Raw genomic sequence first — 11,101 nt, 5'->3', positions numbered from 1 at the left:
ATGAAATCTAAGGGTGCCTTCACACATGCCAGAAATGCTGTGGAATTTCTGCTGCAAAATTTGCTGTAGAAATTTCACAGCATTTACAGTACAAGATATGTAGAGGAGATTTCAAACATCTTCACATGGTGTGGAAGTTTTCCGCAATGAATCCGCAGCGTTTTTGCAAGATTTTAAAGCTGCAGACTAACTCTTTATGCTGCCGATTTCTGCTGCGAAATTCATAAATCATATGGCCAGATCTGTACCATTTTGGTGTAGGTTTGGTCTCTGCTGATTTCCTGCATGCCTGCTCTGGGTTTTTCACTGCAGAAGCCTACAGCTGATACGGCCCATGTGAATGTGGCTTAATATTTTATGGCACAGTAGAAGTTTTTTTTATTCCCGAAAAGCATCAAACCCCTTTAAGAAGCAGCAAGGATGTTGGCATGCACCCACCTTCAATCACCAGGTAGGATACATTAACCACTTCACTTCCCCTCAACCACCACCGATGCTAATATGGATGTTGGCATTGATCCTTTTAGTATTTTAGTCCATCAGGACAGTTGACATTACCCTCTTAACTACCTTAGGATTCCTACATACGTGAAACTTGGCCCAATATCAAGCTCGTGAACATGCGATGTCCCCATGGATGTGAGGTGTTTTTCAGGCAAAAATGCCTCTAATCACTTCTATGAGGTTGCGATCCTCCAATGGGAACCTCGTATCGCACACCGTACAATGTTTTACTGTCTCGTTGAAAACCATGGTCAATGCTTTCTGAAAAACACGCAAAGATAGAGTATGCCGTAATTTTTCTTACCGCATCGCTCATGTATATGACTCCATTTAAAGGAATGGGGTTCAAATTCGTGCGTCTTGCAATGCACAAATCATGTGCAATTTTCTTGGCTGTGTGAAAGTGGCCTTAGGGCTTATTCACACGGGCGTATATCGGTTGAGTTTTCATGCCCGGCTGATAAACTCTGCCCCTCTCTGCAAGGGGAGGAGGCAGGACAGGCGGCGAGCTAGTGCACTGAGCTCCCACCCCCTCACCACTGTTTGCAATGGGAGGGGCAGGTGGGATGGGGCTACGTTCCGCCCCCCCCATTGCAAACAGTGGCGAGGGGCGGAGAGGGGGCCGGAGCTCAGTACATTAGCTCCTGTCCCGCCTCCTCCCCTTGCAGAGAGGGGCAGCAGGTACTAGTGTATCTTGACGCCACTAGGAAGCTAGGGGTTTGACAGGGGGACAGCCCTTCTCACACCCCCAGCTTCCCATAGGCTGACGTCGCAAAGGTCCTACAGTTAGGGTTAGGAAAAATGTTCCTTTTAGCTTTAAATTAGCAGTTGTAAATAATTGCATGTTAGAACATGGAAATATTAGCAAGTAATAATGTAAGACTAAAAGGAACATCATCCCTCACCCTAACTGTCCATGGCAGGCGACAATGAATACACTGGAATGGAGCTATATATCTACCACTGCCGTGGATAGGCAGTCGATGCCGCACAGGACACAAGGAGGAGCCGGGACTGCAGCTGTAAAGTCTGCTGTCAGTGGGGAGGAGAAGTAAGTGGTGGCTGGAACTGCCGCTAACAGCAAGTGCTGGCCCCAGGAGCAGCAGCTGAGGGACTGTAGAGCGGCATCGGAGAGCTTACCGCCCGACACCCAAGTGCAGTAGTGGGGATGACAGGGCCGCCCAGGAAACTTCATCGGCGGCTTTTTTTGTTAGGAGCCAGGAGGGCAGATGCATCAATGGGGAGAGAAATGAACAGCCGCACAACCGGGAGCAGGCAGCAGTATTAAACGCAGGGGAGCCGAGTGCAGAGAGCACTGTTAATACCTGCGGACCCGGAAGGGGAGACCAGCTGTGGTGGAACGGCATGGAAACACACGGGAAGGGGAGACCTGCTGCGGCAAATTCACTGCTGGCGATTACAAAGTACAAGGAAACAGCAGTCTTCACAGGGGACAGGATAAACTAACTTACCTCCCAGGACCTGATGCCGAGCCTTCTCTGCAGCCAATCAGCTTCGGGAGGGGGGCGTTACTACTCACTCTGTCTTGTCTCCACCAGGGCTTCCTGGTGGCCTCAAGATACACTAATACCGGGGCAGCGTATATCGGACGAGCGTGAAAACCTGACCGATATACGCCCATCTGAAAAAGCCCTTAGGCTGTATTTACATGGGATGAGTGTGATATAAGTCCGAGAAAATCGGACCTATATTGCACTTGTTTTGTCCACGATTTTAATGCAGATGCAATGCATTTTAGGGTTAAAAAACAAGCTACTAGCATGCAAATGAGATGCAATTTTTTTTTTACCATTTTAACTATTGAAGCACATGCAAATTTTTCAATTGTCTGTGTAAAACACATTTATAGAAGATGCAAATTGTGTGACCTGAGTGTAATACAATTTTTTTCACACTCTCATAAAAAATAATGGGCAATTCCCACAAAATAGGATATGCTACATTTTTTCAATCTTGCACTAGTAGTGCAAGCAAAGAATTGCTCATGTGAATTAACCCATTGAAAATAATGGGTTATTTTCAAGTGCGAGTTCTGTCCTTCTTTCTTGTAATCCATACTAAATGCGACAGCTAGACTTATTTTCCTATCTAGTCGCTTCTCAGATGCCTCAGCACTATGCCAGTCACTGCACTGGCTGTCCATCCACTACAGAACTCATCACTCTCACCCACATGGCGCTGCGTCACCGTACAGCGACTCCCTCTTGTCCACACATCACCCAGCCCGCACACTCCGATCAGCCAACACATTTAGATTAACCCCTTAGGAGCTTTTTTGCTTTTTTCCATTTTCGTTTTTTCCTCCTCCCTTTTAAAAAATAGTTTAAAAACTCTTTTATTTATCCATTGAGGTCGCTGTATGAGGGCTTGTTTTTTGCGGGATGAGTCGTAGTTTTCAATGGTATTATTTATTATACCATATTATGTACTGAAAAACAGTGGAGAGAAATGAAAAAAGCGACATTCCACCATCTTTCGGTGCGTGCTGTTTCTACGGCGCACAAACTGCAACAAAAATGATCTGATAACTTTATTCTATGGGTCAGTACGAATACTACGATACCAAACTTGTATAGTTTTTTTTCGCTGTACTACTTGTATTTTTTTTTAAGATATTTAATTTTTTTAAATTATTTTTTGTGTCCATTTTCTGCGCACCATAACTTTTTTATTTTTCAGCCGACACAGTTGTGTGAGAGGTCATTTTGTGCGATACGTCCTGTCATTTCTGTTGGTACCATTGTTGTGTACAATTGACTTTTTGATCGCTTTTTATTCCATTTTTTCTCGGAGATAGGGTGACCAAAAAAGTGCATTTCTGGTGTTCTTTATTTATTTTTTCGGACCACGTTCAGTGTGCGGGTAAAATAATGCATTAATTTGATAGATCGGACTTTTACGGACACAGTAATACCAAACACGTATTTTTGGTTTAACATTTTGATTTTTTTAATTGCAAATATGGCAAAAGGGTTTTTTTTGGAACTTTCATTACTTTTTTTTATTTTTAATAATTAGTAAAACCTTTTGGTTCTTATTTTTACACTTTCTTTTAATCCTCCTAGAGGACCACAACCAGCGATGCTTTGATCGCTTCTGCAGTATGACGTAATGCTATAGCATTACATCATACTGCTTTTTGACAGGCAGTCTATCAAACCCCCCTACCACTGACGAAGGCTCTGTGCAGCCGATACGCGTCTGGTCCAGAGATGTGTATACCTGGCAATTTTAAATATGTCTAAATAAAGGAAGATTATATATTTTATTCTGCAAGCAAGCGTGGATGACACTTTTTCCTGCATGGAATTTTCTGCGGCTTGATAATCAGTTTGCTAAGGCAGCCCTGTGACCTTTTAGAAGGCCCCTGGCTGCCATGACGCCTGAACAGCTCCCCCGATCTCGCCGCGGGGGGACCGTACGGGACCCCCGAACATTGTTCTGGGGATTTAAATGCCGCTGTCAGAACTGACAGCAGCATTTAAAGGGTTAATAGCCATGATCGGCCATACGGACGATCGCGGCAATTGCCCGTGGGTGTCAGCTGTAATAAACATCTAACACCTGCACCATATGGAGGGAGATAGCGGCGCTATCTCCCTCCATACATGTCCTGCAACCGCGGGACGTAAAAACACTATTGGGCTGTCACTAAGGGGTTAATAGCCTCTCTGATTCGATCCTCATAAGATCGCCTCCAGGACCTCTCCAGAGCAGCACCGGTCCTCTGGAACGCTCTACCCCAAAACTTCAGAAAAATCCCCGACATACAGAACTTCAGATGCACCTTATAAACGCACCTCTTCAGGAAAATATTCCAAATCTCCTAATTCAATCCCCAATATCTTCAATGAGGCTGCTTATTTGTAACTATTGTAGCAATGTCTGCGTAGGGTTTGGGGTCGGTGATGTCACAGAGGCTCACTTAAAGGGGTTGTCTCGCGAAATCAAGTGGGGGTATACACTTCTGTATGGCCATATTAATGCACTTTGTAATATACTGTACATCGTGCATTAAATATGAGCCATACAGAAGTTATTCCACTTACCTGCTCCGTTGCTAGCGTCCTCGTCTCCATGGTTCCGTCTAAATTCGCTGGCAGCTTGCTTTTTTAGACGCGCTTGCGCAGTCCGTTCTTCTCCTTTCAGCACGAGCCGCTTCAGTGTGCTCCCCGCTACAGCTCTTCTGCGCATGCGCAGACGAGCTGTCACTGCTCAGGAGCGCGCTGGAGCGGCCATTCTGTACCATCCTCTGTTAGAGGAAGGTGCAGAGCTGCCGAGCTGTCCGGAGAAGCCGCCGAAGCCGCCCAGCTGTCCTGCCGTCCTGGTAAGTGATGGGCCGGGGGGGGGGGGCTGCCGCTGCGCCGGGGGGGCTGTTGCTGCGATGGGGGGGCTGTCGCTGCGCCGGGGGGGGGGCTGTCGCTGCGCCGGGGGGGCTGCCGCTGTGTCGGGGGGGCTGCCGCTGTGGCGGGGGGGCTGTCGCTGTGGCGGGGGGGCTGTCGCTGTGCCGGGGGGGGGGGGGGGGGCTGCGCCAGTTACCTGCTGCCTGGCGGTGGGTGACTGGTCGGCCGTGTTCACTCCAGGGGTCCGGTCGGCGGCTGCGGGGCGTCTGGTTGTCAGGGAGACACAGCTGGTAGTGTCTCGGGAGCGCGCACGTCGGGCTGCAGCAAGGGATGGGAAAAGAGCCGGCGGCCATCTTGGGGAAACTTTTATAAGTTGCTGAAACGCTGGAACGGTAAGTAGAAACCAGCTAGAAATGTCATTTACAGGGGGGCTTAGTAATGTATGCTTAATTAGGGGGACTGGGCAAAAAAAAAAATTCACTGCTTCCTTGAGACATCTCCTTTAAGCCCAGATAAAAGTTCACGCTGCTTTTATTTTTCCTACTTCCAGTAATAAACAAGGTAACACAACGAAACAGCAGCAACTGGAACACAAAATAAACGGTAACTTGGCAAGGCACCAGCTATACCCTAGGTTCTTCTCACCCAAGACTGGCTTGCAGCAACCATTGACCAGGACCCCACAGCAGTTGCACTCACTTCCAGGCTCCCACCCTGACTGCACGGCCTTGCAGTCTTTTATGTCCCAGTAATGAGCTCAGTGTTTTCAGCTGAGACCCACGAGAACGCCCTGGGATGGAACCCTACCTCACCCAGGCTATGTGTCTGGGTGAGATATACACCCCGTCCAGCACCTTCCCATTTACAACACCATTTATCCCTTACCTATCCTAGACCACCACAGACATCACCCTTAGGACTCTTGTCCACAGGTGTGTTTCCATCGCACGCGATGTACGTGACACACGGTGAATGGAGTCAATGAAAGTAAATGGACTTTCATTGATCCATTCACATGAGGGTGTGGACACTGCGTGTCGATACGTGCAAGAGAAAGATCGCAGCATGAGCTCTTTCTCAACGTGAGCTCTATTCTTTTCTATGGACAGCGTATGCAACATTGTCCATATGCAGTACATTACATATGGGCAACAATTCATACACAACCTCACTATGAAACAGAATGGGGAATTTTAAAAAAAGCCATGTCCGTGTGCGTGAAAGACATGGTCATGCGCAGTACACTTGTTGCCATACACATCTCTGCCGGCATGGCACAGACCAGTAAATAACGGAGATGAAACAATACCTCTGCAATGCCACCTATTGGATGGCAGCAGACCTACAAATCAACGTCCGACCCTTTATACAAGTCTTCGGAACAATGATTGGGAATTGAAAACCAAGCCAGAAAACCATACACAGATAGCTGTTTCGGGGTTTTGGCACCTTATAGCCCCCTGCACACTGGGCTATCCCGCCGCAGAATTTCCGCCCCTGCCCGCCTGCATAGGATTGCATTGCAAAATGCAATCCTATGCAGACGCCCACGATTTGTCCGTGTGAAAATACACGCGGAAAACTAATCGCGGCATGCTCTATTTCTGTGCAGGTCTCGCAGAGGCCCGCACAGAAATGTCAGTAGTGCCGGGCCGGCTCCGCTCTGCGTATGCGCCGGTTGGCTGGCAGCTGGCACATCACAGAGTTGGAGCCGCCGGAGAAGGTGAGGCCCACACTGGTCCCTACAGAGGCTCGGGTCAGGTCCCGCTGTGAAATTTCTCGCAGGGGATCCGACCCAGCCGTCTGCAGGCAGCCTATCAGTGTGCAGTAGGATCCTGGCTTGGCTGGTTCAATCTTCCTTATTTTCATATATTACCCAGAGGAGCATACATGGCCTTATATGTCTCCTCCCTCATCTTCTGGGTGCTCTCCTAGATACCCCTAAAGGTTGGTTAAATGCAGCAGGACACCTACAACGTTTTACCCATATGCCTGTGGACATGAGCCCTTACTCTTGTACCCAGATACTATATGAAACGGTAGGATGTTATTTAGCACTGACTATTTGGTGAGTATTTGGCCATATACTGCAATACTTGATATTGCTGTAGATGGGCTGCATTACTGAGGACATTACTTCCTCACAATGCTTTCTGCCTGGACATTAACAGCTATGAGTTAGTATAGGTTATAGATTGATGCATTGTGACTATTTAAAGGAGGAGACAAGGCATACAGCAATTCCTAAGATAAATATGCAATAAGTCACACCATTTCTAGACATAAAAAAGGAGAATCTGACATTGTTCCCGCTTTCCTCCGACTCATCCAGCCGGCATAATTTCAATAAAGATGCACAAGTGATGCATATTTTTTTAAAGTCTAATTTCCCGTTCGCTCTCAATTTGCAGGGAAATCGGGGGATAAGGAATGATAACACCCGTGTTTTATTCACAGCATAACACAATGTATCATAAAATTACAGAAACACAGCAGCTTCTATTAAATTGTCAAATCTTGATGATGAGAGTCAAGGAAGAATATAGTAATGTGTAAATTGTTTTGCTAAAGTTAGTTTTGTTCCCATGGCAACGTGAGATTGGGAAGCCGTTACGGCTGTATGTGGTATTGACTGCCGTAATGAGATGCTCTTGCATTAGTTAAATCAGCACAAGAAATCTCCGTCCACGCACATTGCAAACATATCGACAAAATCAGCGACTCGTGGCATTCTGAACATCCTGCATATCCAGATTAGGCTGCTAAGAGGGTAAAGCTTAATATCTCCCCCAAGCTTAAAAAACACTTTAAGAAAAATGTTTATTGGTGTTATACTGCTGTGTATTCCCGAAAATAATACACTGTCTTATATTAATTTTTTGCCCCAAAAGAGGCACAGTGTCTTATTTTCAGGGGGTGGTGAGGGTGTCTTATTCTCACCTACCGGCGGTGTCTGGGTCCATTGCACTGGTCACCAGTGCTGCAGCGGGCTGCAGTGTCATACTCAGCATTGACACAACAGTCTTTTACTGGTGACGGGGCTTTGAATACCTCGCCTCCAGCAAGCAAGTGCTGTGATTGGATCACAAAGCGCTGTTGTTCAGCCAATCAGAGCTGGCGCTCGATGAACCAATGACAGCCATTCAGTGATGTCATTCACTGAATGGCTGTGAAGAATTGAGCGATGGCTCTGATTGGCTGAGCCACGACGCGCGTGATCCTATCACAGCACTCGCTTGCTGGAGGCGGGGTATTCAAAGTCCCGTCACCAGAAATAGTGCGCTGTGTCAACGCTAAAGACATGGAAGCCTGCTGCAGCGCGGGAGACCAGCGCGAGGGACTCGGACGCTGCTGGCTAGGTGAGTATTGCTGTTTTTTTTCATATAGTTTAGTTAGGGCTTATTTTGGGGGGAAGGCTTATATTTCAAGCCCCCCTTTACCCCCCTACCACCCTGTGTTTCGGGGAAACACGGTATATGTTATGTATATTGTACTGCACTTTGATGTATTGTGTATAGTTCAGTAGCTGAGCATCAAAAATGATAGCTTCCTGTCTGCCAGCTTGCAGGATGAGATGCCAGTTTGCACATGGGCACGACACAGATGCTGTGGTGGTCAAGCACTTCTCTACCATGCAAGTAGGAGGCGGCAAAGGAGAGTCTATATAGGGATAGTGTTTAGGAGTATATATGATGATACAGTTCGCACATCTCACAACTTTTAGGCCAGATTCAAATGGACGTACTTGTGCTTGCAAATGTATGCAGCCAGTACGCAGAGAACAGAACCCATTGATTTCATGTGCGGATTTTGCCGACACATTTCGTTGAGCAAAAAAAAAGTTGCATGATCTAATTTTCTGTGCATTTGCGCAGTAAAGGTCCTCATAGAAGTCAATGGGGGTGAGCAAATGAACGCGCAATACACTATGAGATGCGTGATATGCTGCGTAACTCCACTGGAAAAAGAACAAATCTGGAACACATTAGACACATTTAAATTGGTGTGGGCAAATGCACATGACTTGTGGGCGCAAAAAGTAGAGTAAAATACGCTGGTGCGCACACAAAAAAGTATGGTTCATTTCGCAAATACGCACTGCTCAGGCATTTGCAAAAATGGATACACTCAGGTGAAGGGGGCCTTAGTGAATGGAAAGGGGAACTTTTCAGCAAATTTGTTAGGCCACACCTTTACCCGTGCCCAATCTAACCCAAACACACCCAAACTATGGACTGCCCAAGTATTTACACTAGACTGTAGACCAGCCAAGCTCTGAGGAGTCGCAGACCCCCAGCAACTGCACTGCGGGGTTTCAAAAAATCATAAGTTTTTATTTTTCCTGTCACCATAGCTGCCTGAGGGCTTGTTTTTTGTGGCACAGGTTGTATTTTTCAATGGTACTATGTACTGTACTGGGGCGAAATGAAAAACAAACAAACAAAATTGAGCTATTTTTTAGGGAGGGTCTTGTTTTTACGGTGTACATGGTGTAGCAAGAATGACATGTTATCTTTATTCAGAGACCGCATATGGGCAGCGAGTGTATTACGCATGCCTGCATATCACAGGCCATTCGCAGCGTGACTCTTTTTTTTTTTTAAGTCCTTGCTCTGTTTTATAGCGGGTTTGTGTATGAAGTTGCCGTACATATATAATGTTTGCGTATGGACAGCGTTTGCATACGCTGCCTATGTGAAAGTATAGGGCTCATGCTGCATAGTCCTCCGAGAAATAGAGCATATTGCTATTCTTCACGCGTGTCTACACATACATGTGCATGGATTAGTGAAAGTCCATGGACTCCATTCACTGCATTTCACAGTCATGCATCGCACGTGTAATTCGCGGTGCAAAAACGCCAGTGGACATTAAACTTTAGTGTTCTACTGTGTTTTTGCTGATGCAATATAAGGGTTAGTGGTCCTTTTGCTACTTGGACTGAGATTTTGTGCCCATTTGATCATCTGGGACTGCTGTTGTGCAGAGAGCTGGGCAACATTTGCAACCAGGGGTGGTTGGGAGGAAATTCCATGAAACGTGGTGGTTTATTGGTTCCTCTATTTCCAAAAACTAGTAAGACTAATAATAAAGATAACATTATATATCATAGGAATAAAAATAAATCATCATGATACACCCTCTATTTAATCAAAAAGACTCCTGTTAATACTTGTTTACTAAAGCAATTAAAATAGACGTGTTAATAGTTTATTTTTGTCAATTACAAAATGCAAAGTGAATGAACAAAAGAGAAATCTAAATCAAATCAATATTTGATGTGGCCAGCCTTTATTTTCAACACAGCATTGATTCTTCTAAGTACACTTGCACAAATCAGGGATTTTGAAGGATTATAGTTAGGGGTATGATTAACCAATCGTACTAAACATGTTGATCATCATTTTCCCATGTAGGTTGAAACACAGTCATTAATTGAAACTGAAAAAGCTGTCTAGGAAGCTTAAAAGTGGGTGATGACCGTCTAAATTCTGCTACAAAGGTGAGGTTGTGGAAGACAGTTTCATATCACATGTCATACACCATTGCAAGACTGAGCATAGCAACAAGACACAAGGTAGTTATACTGCATCAACAAAGTTTCTTCCAGGCAAAGATTTCAAAGCAGATTGGGGTTTCATTATGTGCTGCTCAGACTTATTTAAAGACGCAGAAACAGGTGGCCAACATTGAGGACTGCAGTCACAGTGGTCGGCCAAGGAAACAGCGTAGCAATTAAGAACAACATTATGGTTACTTCCCTTCAAAACCCAAAGATGTCCAGCAGAGGCATTAGCTCAGAAATGGCAGAAACCAGTGAAACCCATGTACACCATCTGAAAAAAGCTGTCTAGGAAGCTTAAAAGTGGGTGAGGACCGGATAAATTCTGCTACAAAGGTGAGGTTGTGGAAGACAGTTTCATATCACATGTCATACATCATTGCAAGACTGAGCATAGCAACAAGACACAAGGTAGTTATACTGCATCAACAAAGTTTCTTCCAGGCAAAGATTTCAAAGCAGATTGGGTTTCATGATGTGCTGCTCAGACTTTTTTGAAGACGCACAAACAGGTGGCCAACATTGAGGACTGCAGTCACAGTGGTCGGCCAAGGAAACAGTGTAGCAATTAAGAACAACATTATGCTTACTTCCCTTCAAAATCTGAAGATGTCCAGCAGAGGCTTGAAGCTCAAAATTGGCAGAAACCAGTGAAACCCATGTACACCAT

This window comes from Eleutherodactylus coqui, chromosome 2, assembly GCF_035609145.1.
Source record: "Eleutherodactylus coqui strain aEleCoq1 chromosome 2, aEleCoq1.hap1, whole genome shotgun sequence".
NCBI lineage: Eukaryota > Metazoa > Chordata > Amphibia > Anura > Eleutherodactylidae > Eleutherodactylus > Eleutherodactylus coqui.
The sequence above is the reverse complement of the archived record's forward strand: the minus strand, read 5'-3'. Positions refer to the sequence as shown.